The 23,604-nt window shown below is 35.1% G+C and overlaps 1 protein-coding gene across 2 annotated transcripts in view; it reads left to right on the top strand.

Moving 5' to 3' along the window:
- Positions 1–572: 572 nt before the first annotated feature.
- LOC120537754 (nuclear factor interleukin-3-regulated protein-like) overlaps positions 573–23,604 on the top strand; it is a 76,960-nt gene continuing 53,928 nt past the window's right edge. The window contains exons 1-3 of one of the 2 annotated variants that reach the window (XM_039766923.1): positions 573–690; positions 4,437–4,500; positions 13,245–13,322. The gene's annotated coding sequence lies outside the window, so the exon portion shown is untranslated. The remainder of the gene's footprint in view (positions 691–4,436; positions 4,501–13,244; positions 13,323–23,604) is intronic. The other variant, XM_039766924.1, reaches the window with a different exon arrangement.

The following is a 23,604-nucleotide window of genomic DNA, read 5'->3' as shown; positions in this document are numbered from 1 at the left end:
GTAGAGGCCCCCTAACCACCTCTTCGCTCTGGCAGAGGGCTATGGAGTACTTCAGCATTTGAGAACTGCCAATTTTATATTTGAATCAATCAACTACTTACAAGAGAGAAGGAAGCTACAGCCAGGTGATTCAGCTGAAGATATCATCTTGTATTTTGTTGTTCAAAATTTCCTAAGATGTACGTCTCATTTTTTTTTTAGCCATTAACAGAAAGCATAAATATTTTTTTCAGCAAAAAGACATCCTCAGTCAATTGTTAATTATCCTTGGTATTTCAAATTTTTGAAAAATGTTGATATTTTTGATTTAGCTTTGAAGTTGCTTTTTTTTTTTTTTTTGAAAGACAATTTTGTGGGAAACCAACCAGATCTCCAGGTTTTGAAAGTGTGCATAGTTTGCCGCTAAAAGTTCTGTTCTTAGGATACTGTGCCTTATCTCCTCCCCCAACAAACCCAGCAACTCTTTGTGGTTCACTTTTTTAGTTTGTTACGTCCTGTGCTGCCTCCACCATCCTGCAAAATGAGTATGTGTCAGTGACAAAATTAAAAAAAAAAAACATACTTCATCGACATCTAGACCCACACACAGGTACTTTTGCTCATTCTACCATATAGTGATTGCTGATAGCTTCCTAAAGCCAGATTCTCTTCACCACTCCTCCATGAGAACAGCATATGATGAAGCCTCAGGTAAGCCAGATTTTCAACTCTTTTGCTCTTGTTTTTTTTATTTTATTTTTTTTCACTTTTGCTTCACAGTTGAGAATGAAGAGGATCGCTTTTCTCAAGACTGCAATACCACAAGCCACTTTTCATCTAAAGTCTTTCTTAGATGAAAATTTCTTTGCACTTAACCTGCCCATGTAAAAGCCGCATTAGTTTGAAGGGCATGGCAGTCTCGGATGTGTCTAGTCCTTATATATGTTATACTATCTTAAGTCTAAATAAGGAAAAAGTGAAGCAAGTAAGCTACTTAGGAACAAATGTAAATGTACCACTTTATTTATGTATGGTACATAGAGCAATTCATGTTATTGTGTATTTGCTTTGCTAAGAATTAGTTGATGAATCAGTGCAAATTAGTGTGTGCTTTGTAATGGTAATATCCTCTTATAGTTAGAGAATCTGTACTGGTTTGAGAGATTCCTTCTGTCATAAGACTTCGATGTGAGCTGAAGGTATGCTGAATTTGCATATTCCTCAAAAACATTTTCATTTAATGTGTCTCCATGCTCTCTGTTTTAGTGTCCTACAACTTCATGTTTTCTACATTTACCAGTGCTCTGGTAAATGAATTCTGTTTTCTTTTCCTAGTTTATCCAACCCGCTATATCCTAACTGCAGGGTCACGGGGTCTGCTGGAGCCAATCCCAGCTAACACAGGGCGTAAGGCAGGAAACAAACCCCGGGCAGGACGCCAGCCCACCGCAGTTTCCGAGTTTATTTAATTTCATATCTTTGTACTTACATTATTTTGCATACCATTTGCAAACTGAAGGGTTTCATTACAAACCAGCTGTGAAAGTCCCAGATGATATTTGATTCCAGAACTTCAGAGGTGTCCGTGGGCAGTTCAAACCGCTGTGCTCTCCCCACAGGCATTCGACACAAATTGTCCTGCCCAATGTGCTTCTAGTGCATAACTACATTGTTAATTTCAATATTTTGAATGTTACTTTCTTTCATTTCAATGAAATAAGCATAAATTATATAATAGAATCAGGTGAATACATGTACATTTAAAATAATAATAGTAGATAACGTAAATGTGTACATCTTAGTGCACATCTTGTGTTTGATTGTCCATAAAAGTAATAACTGCTTGGCATTTTAATTCATAATTAATCTGTGTTCATGTGTTGAGAGGCTCCAACAGACTACGTCCGCAACAAAGATGATACACTCAAGTATTAAGAAGGCTGATTAGTTATTGAAGCTGATGGAATTTTGCCCTGGGTTTGTCCTGAGAGCCCAATGAGGGTAACATTTCACGGGAGCACTGAATGAGGGAAAAACAGTTCAGTTATACATTAATTTGTGGGAAAAAAAAATGTATTTACCTCTCAGACAGCCTTGGTCCCACAATCCCTCCTAACCCATTAACAGCTGTGTCCAGATGGGTTTAAAGTGGAGAAGGACAAACAAATTGTGATTGCATTCACTACACTGTTGGCACGCAGACTCATTCTGATAAACTGGAAGAACCCAAACTCTCCTCTTTTAAGTCAGTGGGAAACTGATGTGTTATATTATTTGAAATTGGAAAAAACCAAATACTCAGTTAGAGGATTCGTACAGACTTTTTTCAAAACATGGCAGGATCTAATCAGAAATATTTTAAAATTAGCTCATAAAGCACAGAGATTTTATTAATGTAGGTATGTTTACAAGCCTTAAATTTCATGCCGTTTGCCTTGCTCTCTCTCTCAGGGGTGGGGATCGATTTGTCCTTAACTCAATTTTTCTTTTGTAAAAACTTGATTAATATGTATGGATTGCAATAAAATTAATTAAAAAAAAAATTATAATTTGTGATCTTCTTGAACTTATGTGCAGGAGATCATCATCTGGCTATGCAGGAGTTGCAGTATATGTAATAGATTATCGATCTTATTTTGCCTGCTACCTCAGAGAGATGTTACCTTTGGGTGGGGTGCTATCTTTGTAGATGTAACATTTTCTTCTCTGTGGACTCAGGTTTTGTATCAGACTTCAACTGGATTTTGATTGGCAGCATTAAAAAAGTTTATCATGAATGAATGTGCTCTGTAATTAGCTGCCATCCTGTTTTGGACTAATTGCTGCTAGGAGAACAAATGGGAAAATGGATAGAGGAAAGGAAGTAAGAATGTTACATCAGCATCACAAACAAAAATAATGTTGTTTTTACTTTCTCGTATACAAAGTAAAGGGAACGTATTGTAATTGTTCAAAGATTCGATGTCGAGATTTTGATGAATCTCGACATTTTAGGCCTCCCTGACTTTCTCATATACGTTTTAGTCTAAAAAAATATCATTTTTTGAATTATGTCTGTGTTTCTGTGTGTGTGTGTGTAAACATGATAACCGGAGTTTGCCTTCATTAAGGTCAAACAAATTTTGCTTACAAGTATTAGGTACAAAATGTAGATTTCTATCAACTTTTGGGCTATTTCAGTTAACTGGAAGTGGTACGTTACCTTTTATTCTTGCAGCTGCAGAGTCCAATTTATTCAACTTTACTTTTATAACAATTGTATAATTGGTCAATATATTATTAATTTGATTTGATTTGTTGTAGATGGTTCTTTAATGTACATAATATAAAAATATAATCATTGTTGTTTACTCCTCAAATATCCATCCCCATATCTGAGTATACGAGAAAGTCGAGGGGAGACCACTGATGCTTTTTTTTTAAGTGTTCTGTACTTCTAAACAGATAAAACAGGACAAAAATAAAGGTAATGGCATAGAACCTTGCTGTATGGCAAGATAAATCCTTCACTGTACTGTTCCTTTTTCCATACTTTCCAGGACAAATATTCTATTTTTTTAATAACAAACACAGTCATGTTGAAAACAATACATTTTCTAATGGCTGAGTCAAAAGCTTACATACCTAATCCTGGCAGAACCATTACATTTCTCACAATTCATCATCCCACCTCATCACAAATTAACCAGAAGCTGTCTCATTAACACAGAATGAGTTTCAGTTATCTCCTGAATGAAGTTTTTTTTTTTTCTTAATTTAACATACAGTAAACTTGACCTGACCATTTTAGTGAAATTGAATGATATATATTTGAAGAAAATAACACTGTGCTATTTTACTTCAGAAGCTCAGTTAACGAAAATAAGATTTCTCATGTCAAATTAACAATGTGTAATCAGAGTAAAGCTGTTTTCCCTTCAGTTGCTGAAATAGTGGATTCATAGAGGTGATCCTTCAGGCTTGTTGAGAGATTATGTTACTTTTGTGAGGTCCCTCAGTTTTTATAAACAAGACATTAATAAGTGTTAAAGTTCTGCTTCTGAGTTTTTAAGAAGTCCTTTGAAGTTTTCTCAAGTGTTCATGATTATGAAAGTTTTGGCTGGTTAGGTTTTCCTATTTATCATAAAATATAAATGTTGTATACATTCTCCAAACATGTCATATTTTATATTTATAAAGCTATGTACAGAGAATAAAAAGTACAACATGCAATGATATCCTCCTAGCAGACCGGCTCTGTTTTCACGTTTAAGAAATGAAAGATTATGATGTACTCTACTTAAAAGTTTATGGTGTCATATGAAAAGTTATCTTGTCTTGAAAATTAACAGTGTTTTGGCCAGCAGTCTAGCAAGGCTAAATACAAGTTTTTAAATGGCAATTGGATAAGTATTATCATTTCAAAAACCGTCTAAAGTAATGCTGTGTGTTTTATTGATACTTTTCTTATTTAACAGAAACAACAGTGTAGCAAAAATATCTGAGAAGTAGATATTTTCTTCACAATGATACAGTAAAAAAGTGAGTAAGAAAATATAATTTGTTTAGTGAATGTTGATATACAAATTTCATGCTTGTACACATTTATCAAGCTTTCAGATGAGTCAGATATATTTATATTAAAAGTGTTGGAATGTAAATTATGTACTTGTGTGTAATAAACTATTATATATGTATAAGTAAATCTTTTACACAGCATCAGTGAAATAGCACAGTAATAATGTTTTAGTGTATGTAGGGACTCATTGTGTTTGCATTCATCTATCTATCTATCTATCTATCTATCTATCTATCTATCTATCTATCTATCTATCTATCTATCTTATTATATAATACCTTTTATCTATCTATCTATCTATATATATTATATAGTTTATTTTATCTATCTATCTATCTATCTATCTATCTATCTATCTATCTATCTATCTATCTATCTATCTATCTATCTTATTATATAATACCTTTTATCTATCTATCTATCTATCTATCTATCTATCTATCTATCTATCTATCTATCTATCTATCTATCTATCTATTATATAGTTTATCTATCTATCTATCTATCTATCTATCTATCTATCTATCTATCTATCTATCTATCTATCTATCAATCACTGTGAATTTTTTAAAATAACTGATATTGGCACCAGTCTTCTTAACAAGGTTTAAGATTTAAACAACGTGATTAAATATTTTCAATCAATCTTTAAACTTTGTGAACCCTCAATGTTCTACTAATTTATCTTAAAGCATAGGGTAAGATCAAATACAATCATAGATGTTCAAAACCAAGGCACAATACAGCGTGGGCTGCATTGTTTAGTTAGGTTTGTGTGATAATATTAAAGAATATCAATTCTATGATTTATGAACGTTGTTATAATTTAAATAATATTCAGAGACTGCAATCAATTGAGGACAATTTAACAGGACAAATATTGTCAAAACCAGTTAAAACTTAAATGTATTTAAATACATTTGTTTATACATTGTTCAAAAATATTTTATTCCTGAAAATACAAAAAGCTTTTTTATGTGTGTGAATGATTGTATTCAGTGTGGATAGGCTTTGTTTTACAGTTATATTGGCAATACTGGTTAAAACTTTTCTGAATTTTTTCATACTTACTGGAGGTGTTCTTGTGTAAGACCAGTGTGATTTTATTTGCTTACTGTTCATAGTTTTAAATGATCCATTGTTTTATTACATAAAAATGAATACTTTTATAACAGGGAAACATCATCTGAAATGAGTGTAACTCACAGTCTTAAATATGTAAAAATGAAAGTTAAGGTTCGATTTATTAAACTATATTTTAAACTTTTCAAAAGGACCAATGCACTTGTTAACAGCAGTCATGGCATACAAACTCCGTAACAGTCAGTCAGTCATTTTCCAGCCCGCTATATCCTAACACAGGAAACACTTCTTTTGTAAAAGTGCATACTACTAGCAGTTGCAAAATAATGAATGTTGTTTAAGTGCCTCACACTACAGGTGCCAAACATAGACAGTCACACTATAATTTAATATTTGTGAACACAGACATTGGATCATATTTAAAAATGAGCTGGTGTGGAAAGACCTGAAGGCAGAACTGAAGTGCAAATAACTTTACTTCATGCACACACAGCTCTTGGAAGAAACTGATGTAAACTTAGTGTTTTGGTGTGCAATTTTAAAATGTACTCTAAACAAATTTGCAAAGGCGCATCACACTATAGTCAAGACTTTTAGAATAATTCATTAGTGAATTATTAATCAGTTAAAATAATCAAAAGGTCAGATTTTAGGAAGACTATACGGATGTCAGCAACATTGCGTATCACTATAAATAGAACAGTCTGTCTAAGTGTCTGTGATATCTCTGACACCAGGACCAAATCTTTTAAATATATTTATAAAAGGTTGTGGGCAGTGCAGTGAAATGTTGGCATATTCAAAAATAACTGAAGTTATATAGACACGCAAATTGCAAAAAACGAATGGTTATAGACACAAGTAGTTTTATATGGCATGCTGCGTTTATGTTTAGATGGGCATATCTGAAAATATGCATTTTTTGAATAATACAAATATTACTTCCTTTAAAGGCTTTGGCAGTGAAAATAACAAATATATGAAACCTTCTGGATTCTAATTGCTTTCTTCAAATATTTATTTAGAATCTGTCAGACTTTATGTGAAAGTAAAATAGTTACTTTCTCATAAAGGAGACACTAATGTTAATGTTCTAAATTTTGTTTCTTTACTTTTACATTTTGAAAGAATCTTCTGTGATACACGTATCCTATATAAATCATAAATAAAGCTTTTGTACCAATCTAAACTAACCTAGGAAAAAAAAATCTTAGAGTTTCAAGAAAATATTGTCATGTGTACCCCTCTTGCTTGCATGTCACCCACAGACTAGTGTCAGTAGTGTAATAAACAAAAAACACCATTGGGATCAATAAATAAATAAATTGTAGAGCATGTGCACTGTACTGGGATAACTGGAAAGGTTACTGTGACAAATGGAAAAGACAACAGACTTCCATCATACAAACAGACTTTTCATTCAGATGTCAAAGTCTACAGTTTTTAATTAAATTTAGCTTAAAAAAAACAGTGGGAATATTTTAAGTTATCTAGACAATTATATAGCAGTAGCTCTCCTAAGAAAGGAAAAAGTAATAATAATTTTATGGTCAAATTGAGAAAAACGATCATTTATAAGTTTTATGTTCAGATTGAAAAGCAATGAATAAAGTGTGTCAAGACATTTTGTAGGTTTGTGGCGTATACTGTAATTTAATTAAATGTATTGCATGTCTTTTAAAACAAAATTTGATTTATTTTGCAATGTTCTTGCATTAAACAATACATTATGAGTATTAAAGTTGTAATATATGAGGGAGTGAGGAAATGTTTTGAGCCTGACCTAGTAAAAGAAACACTAGTAAGACCAAATAGCCTCTGTTTTTAACATACTGCAATCTCTATGATTCACTTGTTCTGCACCATACAAAAAATGTTTTATCTTGCTTCTGCCATTCTTCTGTAGATGAATTATTCTCTTCAAGTTAATTTTTTACAGAGCATCATAAAAAAATGTGTTCAAATAATGTGGCCAGCACTGACTTGGACCTTGAATTTCCTTGCCGTAGTGATGTATCCAAGTTTTAACCCCAGTTATGAAGCAGTTCTTAAATTTCTCGTAGTCCGTATTCATTTGCTCAAGATACTTCTTGGAAAATAGCACAGCGTAATACTTCATTTCAGGAACAGTATTCTTGGGATCACTGCGCATGGGTTTATGAAGAACTAATTCATCGGATCCCTATAGCATCTGCTGTCTCACTCACCACCTCCTCTCTTCTTCAATGCAATTCACTCCACAGTGGAAATGTTTTCTTCTGTCATCCCTGTAGAAGCCCAGATGGACATTGAGTCATCTACAGGAGACCTTCTGCCCTTTTGGAGCTCTGCAGCACTTACAGTATGTTGCCTGTGTCCTCTTTAAGGCACTGGTCATGGTACATGTTGCCTATATGAGAGTGAATCTGCAAAGGTATATAGTTCTCTAGAGTTAGAAATTCAGTGAAAGCATGACACTTCATTTTGTGTCTTTTAAAATCCATGTCGATTTTGTTGTGAAACAAGCACTTGTAACGAATTTATTTTTAGTAAAGCTGCTTTATACTTTGGTTGCTTCTAAAATCAAGAACATAGGAAACTGTTTACAGATTTAGTCTCAAATGTTTTGTTCACTTCTTGAACATACCTGTCTCCTCATATTGCCCACGTATTACGTATTGACTTTAGTCACACTTAACAGAGATTCTAACATTCGTCTCATAGCAATGCACTATATTCTTCTTGGCTTTACTCTTTGTATTACTGGCTCATCGCTGGCAAGCTACCAAAACCTTACAGCTGATATGACGTTTTTGTCTGCCCCACTTTGTTCCGCAGCCAAATGATTTGAATTAAACAAATTGCACATTTGCTTTCTTGTTTATTGGCATATGACACACTTTTCCTGACCTTTCTCCCTGACCTCCTGTGTAGACCAAATTTATGAACTCACTTCTTCTTACAGATGACTCATGTACTGTATTTACTCTCTGGCAAGACAAACAACTAGAAGTTGTGAGAGTTGACATGGAGACTGAAAATGCTTCAACAACATTTAGAGATAGGCTAGGGTCAAGTACCATGAAGTCGGAATGATAGTGTTCCTAAACCAGTTCATTAAACAAAATCAGAGTCAAAAATAATACACCAGAATCGGTTACCAAAAAAAGAAAACTCTCAAAGCCACTCGCAAGGATACTACAAACTTGGACAATGGGAGATGGCTGACGCTGACCGTTATACTATTGCACCCAAAACATCATGGGTTGTGACTACCTATTCTCAATGTGTATAACAACTTCAAGTAAAGGAGATCGTAATGTCAGTGCCCATAAGATAAACAAAACGGAGGCACTCCAAGGCTCAGAATATTTTAACATATTGAAAATGAACCAAGGTAAGAAAAACAGTCCCAAAAAAGAATTCCATGTGTACACAAACCCCTAACCTGTAGAAACATTTCTAGAAATATGTGAAATAATTATAGAGAAAAATGAAAAACTATTCCACTTTATGATGCTGTGAAATTGATTTGAAACATCTGAATACACTTTTACTTCATTTAGTATTTGTCCGAGGGTCTTGAAATCATCTCAGATTGTTCAGAATGTGGGCTGAATTTGATTAAATGGTTTGTACATTTTAGACTGCAACTGATCTGTAATCTTTCCATTTGTAGTTAATCTGTGTCATGGAAAGATTGATTCCAACTGTGTGGTAGCATCTATGACCGCTGCTCTGCCCTAATCTGTTTAAAAATGAAATAAATAATTTTAAGAATAAGTGCTTGCATAGGTAATGCATTGGTCATAAGATCTTAATGCAGCAAATTATCTAATAGGACACACCAATAGCTCTTTGGATTAAATGATTTACAACACTGAATATTAAAAGAGTATTTTCAAAGGATATAATATATTTTTTTGCATTTAAGTTGAGGTGTATTGTTACGTGTACATAGAAAAATTTAATTGCTTAATTAGTTGGTGGCTGAACAGAATTGTTTATCAATATTTGAATACAATTATGTATACTATTTTCAAAGGAACAACCTGTCTACATATGAAATAATGACAAAACAGTTTTGAGTTAACATAGGTTGAAAGCACTTTAGTCTATTAGGTACTTTAATACAGATGGTGCAAATATATTTAAAAATAACCCTAATTAAAAGAAAGATAGTAAGGCCTGCGTTAAAGCATGAAGAACATCACCATTGTAGAAATATGCTCTGTGGATGTCTGTGCCTACAGAAACCAACCCTTGATGAGTTGCCAGTCTATTGCAGGATACTCTCATTTATATAGACGTCATTCAGAAATGTGATTTATACTTAAACAACATTAATTTCTATAGCATATTTTTATACAATGATGCAGTTCAAAGTGATTAAAAAGATGAAAAAGAAATTAAACTAGAAATAAATAAAAAGAATTTCTATATATAATCTTCATTTGGATCTTGATCTTTGTTTGTCCGCGAAAGAATTAGAGAAAGAAGCACTAGATGGCAGTAGAGAGACAGGCTTATACTACTGAAGACTGTAGTACTCCAGTCACACCTCAAAACACAGACATTCAAACTAAACAAATTGTTGTGCTTTAAATTAACTAAAGAGATCTTCATTTAGATCTTGATCTTTGTTTGTCCGCGAATTCCAAGCATGCGTAGACCACCTTCCAGTTTAGTTAGTTGTTGTTGTTACTCACGGATGTCAACAATGTGCCGGAATAACGAAAGGGGTGGTGGACAGTGTTACGCTGGTTAGCTCCTGAGGCCTGGTTAGAGAATGAGATTGCCGAAGATTAAAGGTACGTGTCTACGTAACATATGGATGAAAGAAAGACAGTGGGTAAAATGAATGACAACGTAACAGCACGTAACGGAAATGATTATTATTGTTACGTTGTAGCTGGCGAGTGCTGCGCCTCTCACAGTTGTACCGTGGCTTGCTCACATGTCAGTGAAGTGATCCCTATTTATGCTTTAAAGAGCCTGGACACCTATGTGTCCCACTTTTATAACCATTGCTCCGTGTATATTGTCTTACTCTTTGGATTGCCACAAAGCAACCTGCGAGATTGGAGAAAGGTTGAGAAGACATCGTGAGAGGAAACGATAGCGTAGTGAAAATGAGACGGAATGTGAATGGACAGAAGCAGAAATGCTCCTACACCACCACATAATTACAATTCGGACAGTGATTCCGAGTAGGCCGTTCCTATCAAATCAATATCCAAGGGTTTTCTTTTGTAATTTTGTTTCCCTTATAAAAAATCATAATGCTGTGCGACGAAGGGCCCAGTTCATGACTGGCAGCCGCCTTTAAACAGGGAGCCCTTCACAGACAACTTTAACACACGCAACGTAGTTGGGCGCACATGGCTAGTAAAGAATAAATGACGTACCAAAAATATTAGATAAGAATAAATTAGTTTGCATTTATCTAACATAGATAAGTATGCTCAGATGACTGGAAAGGGCAGAGAAAATCTGAAAAAGATTCAGAGGCACAATGCTGGAGAAAAAAAAACTAAATCTGCAAGGGTTCCAAGGCCAAAGACCACCCAGCCCTCACTGGTATTCTACAATTCATGAATGGGTGACAATAACAGGAAACCCTTGTGGAGCTCTCTTCATCTTCCCAGCGTCTCTGGTGGGTGCAGCATTATTAAGTCAGGGAGCACCTGGCACAGAATCACACAAAAGTGATGAGTATTGACCAGCCTACTAAACATCCATCCATCCATCCATTTTCCAACACGCTGAATCCGAACACAGAGTCACGGGGTTCTGCTGGAGCCAATCCCAGCCAACACAGGGCACAAGGCAGGAACCAATCCTGGGCAGGGTGCCAACCCACCGCAGGACACACACAAACACATCCACACACCAAGCACACACTAGGGCCAATTTAGAATTGCCAATCCACCTAACCAGCATGTCTTTGGACTGTGGGAGGAAACCGGAGCACCCGGAGGAAGCCCACGCAGACACGAGGAGAACATGCAAACTCCACGCAGGGAGGACCCGGCCTACTAAACAGCAAGTAGAATTACATTTAATGAAAAGAAACAAGGAATGCTAGTGATATTAGTAATTTCCTAAATGGTCATGCAAGCCAGATTAAAGGGTTTTTAGCAGTTTTTTGAAGTGTTCAGCTCTACTGGCCTGCTTATCTCTAATGGTGAAGTATTTCACATTTTTGATGTATAGAAATAGAAAGCTGCCCCACCAGTTCTTTATTATCGGAATATTGACCAAATTGATGTTAGAGGATCCAAGATGACAATTAGGAATGTAGAGAGGGAATCAGTCTAAAATAAAAGAAGGATCTAGAATAATTAGAGCCTCATACAGTATACAGTTACTTATATTTAGTATATTAAATTAATCCTAAAGAACAATGGCAGCCAGTTCAATGATGTCAAGCCTGGTGAGATATGCTTAGATTTTCTCTTTTCAATTAAAATTCTTGCTGCTTTGCTTTGGATTAATTGCAGTGCACATTTATCTATTTTGGTAAATCTGATAGGAGTGCATTGTAATAATCCAGACAGCTAAAGGCAGACACATACATTAATTATTCAGCATCTTAAAATGATATAAAAGATCTAACTCATGCAGTGTTTCTTAAGTGAAAGAATCCAGTCCAAGTATGGTTAATGTGTGATTTGAAGCTTTGCTTTGAATCTAAAATGATGTTGACATTCTTTACTTGTGGCCTTATTTGTAAAGCCAAATGGCCTACTTTATTTATGAAGTCCTTACTTTTTTGTTTCCTGCCAATAATTTAAATGTTTAAAGGTACATGTTCATTTAAGTTCGTGATGCAGGACGATTATGGTGCACCCTGGAAATATGCAGATGCCCACAGAGACAGTGACCAGGCAAGGGACTTAAAGATCCAGCAATGGCAGCCTCTGAGCCATGGTGGGCACTAGTATGAAAATAACGTGAGGCAAATACATAACAAAAATAAACTCAATTAAATATATGTAGAATATTAATAATGTTGATTTAATCCTTCTACATTAAAGACTGTGTGTGCCCTGTAGTGGGCAGGTGCCCTGCCCAGGGTCTGTTTCCTGCCTTGCACCCTGTGTTGGCTGGGTTTGGCTCCAGCAGACCCCCGTGACCCTGTAGTTAGGGCTGGAAAATGAGTGACTGACTGTTACGGAGTTTGTATGCCATGACTGCTATTAACAAGTGTATTGGTCCTTTTTTAATAAATGAAAAGTTTAAAATATAGTTTAATAAATCTAACCTTAACTTTCATTTTCACATATTAAGACTGTGAGTTACACTCATTTCAGGTTATGTTTCCTTTTATAAAAGATGGACTTTAAAGACTTATTTAAACACTTAAAAAAAGTGCTTAAATTCTTTTAAATTATTTAATGAAGATCACAATGTTTTAAACAAGTTTTTGAATTTTCAGGAGTGTAACATTTAAAATGCTTTGCTACCTTATAGTTTTTGAGTAATTAAAAATATTACTTGTATTTTCAGTAAACAAGAACACCGTTGATAAAAAAAAAACATAACATTGGCCTACCCACACAAGCTTTGATTGTTCTTATCCTTTTACTACCTACATTCATAAAGAAGTAGTTTTGTTTTATCCCTCTTTTGTTTTATTTAGGTTGAAATGATTTTGCTGACTAGATTGAAAAGACAACTCTGTATATGGTGATGAAATATGTTGGTTGAAGAAGTACAGGTAAATATGATTAATCTAAAATCAAACTATACAGACTTTTACAAACATGTTGCTGTTAATTTTTAAAGTGGCCGCTTACAGTTTAACTACTTAAATTAATTCTTATTGTAGCAAGCATTGAGGACTCTGTGAGCTCAATAAATGATCTCTTTTCTTATATTTCTGGTCACATAATATTTTGAACAGTATGGTAGCACAATTGATGGTATTGCTTTGTCATGCGTCTTGAGTTTGAATCCCACATCTGGCTAATGTCTGGACATTTTACTGTGTGGAATTTCTTCTTGGTTACCAGGAACAATCCTAAGACAAAAAACATGTGTATTAGGTTTGGTGATGACACTAAATTAGTCCCAGAGAGATTGTGGGGGTCTGCACAAGTTCACCCTGCATTGGAATGATACTCCATTCAGGGTGGACACCTGCTGTGCACCCAGTTCTGCCAGAATAGGGTTTGCCATTCCACAAAATGCAATATGTAATATAAATGCAGGAAACCTAGCATAATACACTCTACTACAGTCTGTAAAGACCACAGACAACCAGAGGAAGAGAACTGTAAGTGTTTATTAGTCTAAAGCATTTTGAAAAATCAAGACCAAGCATTTCAGAATGAATTAAGCTACTTTTAAATGAATAGCAAAAAATGTAAAAAAAACTGTCATTACGGAAAGATGCAAGCAAGCTCATACAAAATTGCCGAAGTCTCATGGGCATCTTCAAGGGTCTTCAAGAGAGGACCTGGCTAATAATCTATTTTTTTTCCGAAGACTACATGGATAATGATATTGAATTTTGGAAGAATAAATTCTGGATGGATGATCTCATTAACCCAAATACAACTTAAAACATCTAGAATACTGTGGCTGGAAGTTTGATTTTTGTTTTCTGTGATCAAATTTGTATTAATACACACAGAATTACACAGCAATTAACTCTGGGAGAGGATTTACTAAACATAAAATTACCACTTTTAAATGGTGTCCTCCCGAAGTCTCAGGTAGTAGTAATACAATGGATGGTACTGTCAGGTTCTGGAAGGGCAGGAAATCAAATCAAACAAAAGAAAGGCTAAAGAGCTACTAGAATTGCCAATGGGAAACTTCAGTGGCTGGGCTTCTGCATCATAAGTTCCTGGCGTTAAAGACTTAAACCCTAACAGCAGCAGACTCTTACTATTGATTCGCTCGATGCCTTGTTAATATCTTATGTTTATGAATTGTGGAACGAGCCCCAGACACAGTCAGGCAGACATGTTGTAAATCCACCACCACATGTTTATTTACAATATATACAAAGTAGTCCAATGCACACAAAACCCCACAAGTCCCCAAAGTCCAGGCCTCTCACACACTCTGCCTTTCTTCGGGCCGCCTCCACTCTCGCTTCTCCTGCTTTGTCCTCTCCTCACCCGACTCCAGCCTTGAATGAAGGGAGGTGGCCCCTTTTATCCACACCCGGATGTGCTCCAGGTGCTTCCCGGCACTCTCCCGCCGACACGCCCCAGTGTGGCGGAAGTGCCGGCTGTACCGGAAGCACTCGGGTGTCCCTGCTCTCTTCCCCAGCACTTCCTGGTGTGGCAGAAGTGTTGAGGTCCAGGGCTCCCAAGGCATTGGGGCGCCCCCTGGTGGTGACCATGGGTCCCTACAGGGTTGGACTTCCAAGCCCTCTACCCGTTGCCCCCAACACAACCAGGGCGGTCACCCCCCTCGTGGTCTGGAGGAGGCGCAAGCCTTCTTCCGGTCCTCCTGGGCATCCCGGCTGGGTACCACCCCCAGCCGTCGGCCACAGAATGTACAATTTGTAATACTTTGTTTCAGTGGTGCATTTCTAATTTTCCAGTAACTTCATCAATTAGTGAGTTACATTTTGTTTGTTTATATATATTTTGTATCAGTGATCGATTTTTTCTTTTTTTTTTAAACATTTTATTAATCTTATTAAAATCAATCAACACAGCAGTTCTCAAACTTTCGTATTTCGCTCGCCCCCCCCCCACCCCCTTTTCTACCTGGAATAATTCTGCGCCCCCTGCATAATATAAGATAGATGAGAATAACCTGTGATACAACTAACAAAGGTATGATACTCGTATGTGTCGTGGTATCCTATCATTTTTACTTCCATAAGATTTGCATGTGTTCAGCTAACTTTCGATGAAATATTTGCAATTGTTTTTTTAAGTGCTTTAATAACTGTTAAAATGCCTTGTGTGATTTTTTGTAGTAATTCTAATCCCAAAAACAAAGAATAAATTATTTATTCTTGTTTAATTATTTTTTTATGTAAAGAAACGATTAAATGTGTTAATATGTTTTAATTTTTAAAGATCTCGTAAACGAGCACACCGATGAAGTCAATCTGCGCGAGACAAAGTGTTTTCGTCCGACAAATATTATACCGCTGTTAGTTTTATCATGAAAATAACCCAATACGGAATAAATTATTTAACTCAATTTGGCAATATTGGCTATGCTGCCAATGTGGTGCAGTTGCATCGCATTATCACCTGATCTACTGTTACCCGAATGCTCGCAACAGATACCGATACATCTCGAACTTTCTGGATTGAAAATGCGCGACTATAAAAGCAGCAGCAGCGGTTCTGCTCGTCAGTTAGTCATTAGATCTATGCCTTAGAAATGTTTTATTTTAATTTTAGTTATAATGCATTTGTTTTGATTATATGCAAATTTAAATTTGAAATAAAAATATAAAAAATAAATCTGATGTCTTGTTCATTTATTTGACGCCCCCCTTGTACAGCTTCAGTGCCCCCCACAGTTTGAGAACCACTGAATTAACATTCCAAACAAGCAAGTCAAGTTTAACAAAGCTAGGTTTGAAACAAATCAACCCCCACCCATGAGAAAGAGAGCTAGGTCAGCAGAGTAAAATTTAATAATAGTAAAAATATGCAAATAAATTAATGATTTAAAATAAGTAGAATAAAAAAAGAGGGGAGAGAATCCGCTTCCTCAATTTAAATGCTTATTCTAAAATGTTATGGATTAGATCCTGCCAAGTTCTGAAAACGTTTTGTACAGATCCTCTATGTGAGAATTTTTTCCAATTTTAGATAATATATAACATGAGTTACCCACTGACTTTTTTCAATATCAACAGTGATAATAGCATGTAAGTATATTTAATAGTAGGGTACATAAAATTCACGTTTTTGACAGCATTATACAATATCATGTGGTTGCAAACAGAGCCCAAATAGACTCATGAAGGCTTTCATGGGCAACATGACTCAAGTGATGTATCGATGTGCTATTGGTAGATGTTGGTTTAAAGGGAACATGGTTTAGATAGATAGATAGATAGATAGATAGATAGATAGATAGATAGATAGATAGATAGATAGATAGATAGATAGATAGATAGATAGATAGATAGATAGATAGATAGATACTTTATTAATCCCAAGGGGAAATTCACATAATCCAGCAGCAGTATACTGATACAAAGAAACAATATTAAATGGTTTATTGAAGTTTTTAAATATAACATTTCTGCAAGAGGTACCCAATGGGGATTTAAGATCTGTTTTGAAGCTCCAAGGTATAGCTTTTGGCTTCAGTATGATAGATAGCAGATCACTGTGGTGCTTTGCTGATTAAAATAGTAAATCATTATGATCTGTAGATAACGTAGTCATCAGATTGATTTTAGTGTAACAGAATCCTGAGTACACACTTATTCACAATACACATAATGTGTCACCAAGTTACGACTAGAGAGCCCATGCCCTCTTTCATGCACTTCTGACGAAGTTGGGTTGCTCACATTTTTACTTTTACAGCCATGAACATCTTAAAACTTACCTGCTGAGATTTCAAGGAGCAGGACAATTGAGCTACTGGGACAGAGGTTCATGCAAGCACAGGTCACTGCATAACTCTGTTGATAAAAGATTAAAAAAATCTGCAGAATAGTCATTTTAAAGTGACCTCCTGCAAGGTAAAATTTGAAACAGTAAACTAATCCTCAATTGACTTTGTTCAGAATGCATCTCAGTTTTAATAATGAAAAGTCTGAAAATATAGCAATGCTTTTCAAGGGGAACTTTTGAAATTTCAATAATCTGTACAGTTTGATCTATTTGAGATATTGTAAAAAAAAATGTAACTTTCATGGCAGATTTCCTTGAAGTATAAGAGTGCCCAATTTAAACAAATTATACCCACTTGGAGCGGAGTTGTTTCATGTGGACAGACATACAGACAGACTTGATTGCAGCAGTAGGTGCTTTTCTCATTACATGCAAACACACCTAAAAAAGATTAAAAAAAAATAAATAAATCTAGTAAAAATGAACTAATAAAATGCTTAAAATTCAATACTCTACAAAATGGATGGTCTGAATAGAGACAATGACCAGATATGCGGACTAACAGACTGATTGACCTGCTGACTACATCAGAGGCCTATCTTACTATAGACAATGCACTTCAAAAAAAAAAAACGTACAGGACTTTCTCTAGTGATGGTTATCTTATCTCTACATTGTTCTCTTCTTTCAGGGTTAATTCATCTAAGATTTATTAATTTTGCTAACATTTGAACAAAAAGGTTGTTAAGATGAAAGAAAAAAATGACTTTGCTATCTCAATATAAGCGAGAGTATTTTTCAGTTTCTTTGTTCTTTCTCATGTAAAATTTGTGTCATAGATTTTACTGTGGATTAATTAAAAAAAATAAATCTTTTTAAGGTGAATAGCAGAAATGTTGGCTCTGATTCCATGTCTTACCTCTGACATCTCAGGGAGGACAATTAAGCAGCATCGGAGCGTCACTCTGCCTAATTTCCATGGCTGTTATACTTATATTAATTAAAGTTCACTACTAAATATATGTGTATACAGTAGAAGAGATAAAATATCGGAATTCTATAGACATATTTCACTATATATGTATGTGTTTCTGTACACAAAGTATTTGTTTTATTTCAGAGTGTGTGTATTGTTAAGAGTAAATTATTTCTTAAATGATGCCGTATAACAGCAGACAAGTTTACCTACAGCAATCCTGTTTTATACCTCAATCGCTGCTGACAGAATGCACACACAAACTTGCTGATGGGCACAATGTCAGGTCATTGACAAGTATACAATTACTGGAGGCAGCAGGCAAGAACCAGAGTACACTGATTAACAACAAATGGCTAAGTAAAAGCAAATGAAGTAGTCGGCTAATGGTGACAACAGTGAAACCTCACTTTATCATGCTGGATGTTTGGAAAGAACTGATTAACTGCAAATAACAGTTTGTGTTAAGAATAGAAAAGCATATATTCTGAAGTGAAAATGTACATCTTAAGGCTTTGGACAGTAACGCGTGCCATGTTTTTCTATTTTTCTATAATATGATTTAGTATGTGATGAGACTCCCAATCAAAAAAGCTTCTGTGAAAGTGGTTCTAAAATTTTTATTATAGCATTTTGTTGTATTTTGGTATAAAATTTTCCCTATTTCGAATTCATGAATTCATGATTCTACTTATAGTATTGGACACCTAACCTGCATAGACCAAATTCATGTTTAATTATTAATGAACAATGGATTCCAGTAACCAATAACTAACCCCTGTTATTTGCTATCTCACATGCTGTTACATTTGGATTTTTTCTCTGTTATTTATTCCACGGTGGCAACATTTTCATCTGTTATCGATGTTATTGATGTCATATTTGACAAACGTCTTCCATGGATGAAATTCTCTTGACTGTGGCATTAAGGTGTGTTATTCACTGGTATTAATAGTTCAGTGACTGAACACTATTTAAAATGACTGAACAAGATTTTCAGTAACCCTCTCTTAAAAACAGACAGAAACTTGGAAGAGCCAAAGAAGTGCCTGTAGGTCACATAGACATACTGTGTATGTCAGTTCCCGATTTGAATTTTATTTCTTTTTTTAGTATTTAGGTTTAATAAAAGATAGAATTGATTCTCTGTATTGAACGTTTTCTGGTATTTTTGATGTTTCTTCTCCTGTTTATCTCCATTAATTAGTTTTTCTTCTTTTTTCTAGGCAAACATAACATACGTATGTATGTGAACATGATGCAACAAATCTCAATCAAATATACATATGAGATAGACTACCAAAAAATGTAAAACCAAACTAAAGTACACATACATAAGACATGAGGGACATTCTCATACCTAAACAGGCATACACTGACACCTTTAAGACTAAACAAAACATCTGCAGGATATTTACATAATCATACATACATAAACAAAACAACGATATTTAAATACCCTTTCTTTGGTACACCTGCAGTCATATATGAGGGCATTTTTTTAGTTATTGAAAAATTAAAGCTGTTGAGATACCCTTTAGTTAAATATATTACTCATTTCACCACTTCCTGTTTTTTGTGGTTTGTTCTTTTTTAGTAAGTTTAAAAAAATTCAATCTCCTATTTACACACAAACGTAGCCTTTTGCCACCTGACAATATACTCATTAAATAGGAAATGTAATGCTTTCTAATTATCCGTTAAAAATCAATCCTTATACAGTGGCACATTGCCAAGTGTATGCAGAATTCCAGTTCCACATTAATGATATTTTGTCTGCTTTCAAATCGGCTACCATTATTATATATAAATAAAAATACCAAAAGATTTTATGACACATGGCAGAGTTTTAAGCCATTTTAAACTGAAGATTTTAATTTACAACAATTAAGTATATCATTTAAGATGCTCAATGAATAGTTTAAAGTATTTACCCATTCATCCCTCATAACTATCACAAAGGGACAAATCCTATCCCAGGAGCACTGAGTTTAACTGAGGAGGCAGCTTTGAAGAGAGTTTAAGCCTCTCACTAAACAATACCAGGGTGAAAACAGAATTGGATTATTTTTGCTGGTTTAAATTTAGCATGTAGATGTATTCTTTTATTTGTATATTTCAAACCAATAATCTGTATTTCTAAGGTGTTGTACCGTGTTAGCCATTATTAATGTAGTGAAAAGTCAAGCAAAATGACACCTTTTATTGGCTAACTAGAAAGATTACAATATGCAGGCTTTCAAGATAACTCAGGCCCCTTCTTCAGGCGAGATGTAATCACCTCACACGTAATTAAATCTCGCCTGAAGAAGGGGCCTGAGTTACCTCAAAAGTTTGCATATTGTAATCTTTTTAGTTAGCCAATAAAAGGTGTCATTTTGCTTGACTTTTCGAAACAATAATCTTAAATCTTTGGGACTAACAAAGATAGGTGTGAGTATTTGAATAACCTATTGTATTTTGTAGTTTACCTGAGTAACAATTTAAATATTAAACACAGAATTCAGGAACTGTCTAAAAATACTATCTATCTATCTATCTATCTATCTATCTATCTATCTATCTATCTATCTATCTATTAAAAAGGCAGTATCTGGTAACAGTTTTATCTCTGAGGTTTTTAAGACATTTTACTCCTTTGAGTTTTTCAGGTATATGCCCAGTACCTCTTGCACATCCTGGAATATAGTACATATATCCTCTCATTTTTTCCGAATAGTGTAATATTTTTTGCCTATTACTGTTTTTATACTAGAGAATTATGTAATATAAGTTGTAAATGCAGAGATGTAACTTTGCCTAATTTTATTCATTTTTTATCTAATGATGAATCACAGTAAAGTTATCCTAATTTTTTCACTTGGCTGAGTTTCTGATGGTAGACATCTGCAGGTTCATTTCACTCTTTTATGTAGTCATGGAGGAAGGGGAATTAGCTAATCAGCTCTCTGTCTCCTCTTTTTCTTGGAACCTTTTAAAGCAATTTCCAAAGTACACAACATACCAACATAACATTCTCAAACCTGCACAACTCAGCTCATAGTTGTTGAGGCTCAGAGCCTATTTAAGTACATTTGTGTGGGTTGCAGAAGGAGACCAGTCCCTTGTATTGCCCACTCTCATTAGAACATTAGAACACTCTAGACGAGAACAGGCCATTCAGCCCAACAAAGCTCGCCAGTCCTATCCACTTATTTCTTCCAAAAAAACATCAAGTCGAGTTTTGAAAGTCCCTAACGTCTTACTGTCTACCACACTACTTGGTAGCTTATTCCAAGTGTCTATCATTTGTGTAAAGAAAAACTTTCTAATGTTGGTGTGAAATTTACCCTTAACAAGTTTCCAACTGTGTCCCCGTGTTCTTGATGAACTCATTTTAAAATTGCAGTCTCGCTCCACTGGACTAATTCCCTTCATAATTATAAACACTTCAATCATGTCACCTCTTAATCTTCTTTGGCTTAAACTGTAAAGGCTCAGCTCTTTTAATCTTTCCTCATAACTCATCCTCTGTAGCCCTGAACTCAGGCTAGTTGCTCTTCTCTGGACATTTTCTTGTGCTGCTATGTCTTTTTTGTAGCCTGGAGACCAAAACTGCACACAGGACTCCAGATGAGGCCTCACCAGTTAGTTATAAATGTTATGGCACTACGGCCATGTGGCGCAATTCCCAGAGTTTGATCAGACTCACTGGATCCTCAGTTGTTGAGGACCCAAAGAGTTAGACTAAGCCAAGGGGACACCCATGTAACACCAGACTGCAGCAGATACAGGGTCATTTCTGTTAACCAGGATCCCGAGCTATTATGTTCTTTGGTGTGTGTGGCAACATGTTATACCAGTGCATGCTCCCCAACCTGACCTGACCTACCTCCAGGGGAGTCAAGGTTGCATTCCAAAAGTGGGCTTGCGTTTTTAGTTAATTGATTGTTTTGTATTAATACCTTTCTGAAATTATTTACTTAACAATTTATATTTTTGTTTTGTTAAGCCTACTTATAAAAACGCACAATCCCTGTGTCGAATGAATTTCATTACTTTTTCATGATACAGACGTATGGCATCAGCATAATTTTATTCTCTAGAGCTCTTTCAAATAGTGTTGATATATCTGTTGTATTAAACTACTGTAGTATGATGTCTATTCACCAATTAAAAATTAGAGTAAAATGTAGAGTAGAGTTAATACATATTTATTATTAAAATAGTTAAAACTGCATTAAATAAGTTTTAACCTTTATAAATAGCCTGTTACTCAAATGATGCCTCATTTAGTTAGCTTATTTAAAGTAGATAGATAACATAAACTAATGTGTTATTTGAACAGATTCCTTTTTAAATTTGGAAGAAAAAAAAAAACCCAGAAATATTGCTTTATGTTTTCTCTGCCCTGGGGTCCATCTCCCTCAACTTTTTCTGCCAGCAGACCTTCCACCTCAGCTCTTTATTCCGGATTCCAACAAGGTCCTTTTTAAGTAGCTGACTCGATTTTTACTACAAGGACACCAGGCCAGAGCTTCCTCTGTTTGTCCTAGGGATTCCAGTATCTCTGAGCCTTGACTTGCCTTTAAACATCTGGGTCTTGGAGGCACATTGTCAGCATCCTCTTTTCTCACAGGATTCTGCAGTTTTTGGGCAGATTCTTCGGCTTGTTTTTCCAAGAGGTTTTGTGGTTTTCTTTCCAACTCTCTCTTGCCCCACTGACTGCTCAGATATACAGGTTTGGTCAGGATTGCCTTATTTGTTTCTTTCCATGCTGTGCCATAATGGTACCACAGCCTTTTTGCCCAGATTGGAAATATAGAGTGTGCTGCTTTCCATTTGGCAATGTGTTTTCACATTGACATGAGTAGAAACTTTTCTACTAATAATGTAATTCACTGTCTCCTCTGGAGGTCTCCTACAGCAGGGGTTCTCAAACACGGTCCTGGGGGACGCCTGTGGCTGCAGGTTTTTGTTCCAACCAGATTCCTAATCAGTGACAACACCTGATAGCACTGATCTCATTTATTAGCTGCTATTATGTACCTTTTATTCAACATTCAGAAAAGCACAGCAGCATGATTTTTACATTTATAAGAAACTTAGAAATATTTCTTTTTTGCTATGGATTTAAATGCTTAACTCTCTTTTTATTATATTTCACCCTTTCTCTGTGCAGTTTGCTCCCTTCATTGAATCTTAATAATGACAATTAAAACCAAGCAGAGCAGAAACCCAAGCAAACAACACTCAATCATGAAAGGCTGCAACTGCTTTAGCGTCAGCCCCACAAAGTAGTAACAGATTACTTAAACAATTAGAACACCTAGAAAAGTAGAATGACAATCAAGATGAAAATACTGTTAAAAAGAAAAAAATACATATAACTTCTTAGTACATTTTAATACTTTTTTTTTTTTGTTTAACCAAACTTAGTTTTCTAATTTGTATATTGTTCCCAAAACAGGGAATCTGGAAAACAACAG

The sequence above is a fragment of the Polypterus senegalus genome, chromosome 10 (genome assembly GCF_016835505.1).
Source record: "Polypterus senegalus isolate Bchr_013 chromosome 10, ASM1683550v1, whole genome shotgun sequence".
Classification (NCBI taxonomy): Eukaryota; Metazoa; Chordata; class Cladistia; order Polypteriformes; family Polypteridae; genus Polypterus; species Polypterus senegalus.
This window is presented reverse-complemented; position numbering and strand designations above follow the sequence as displayed.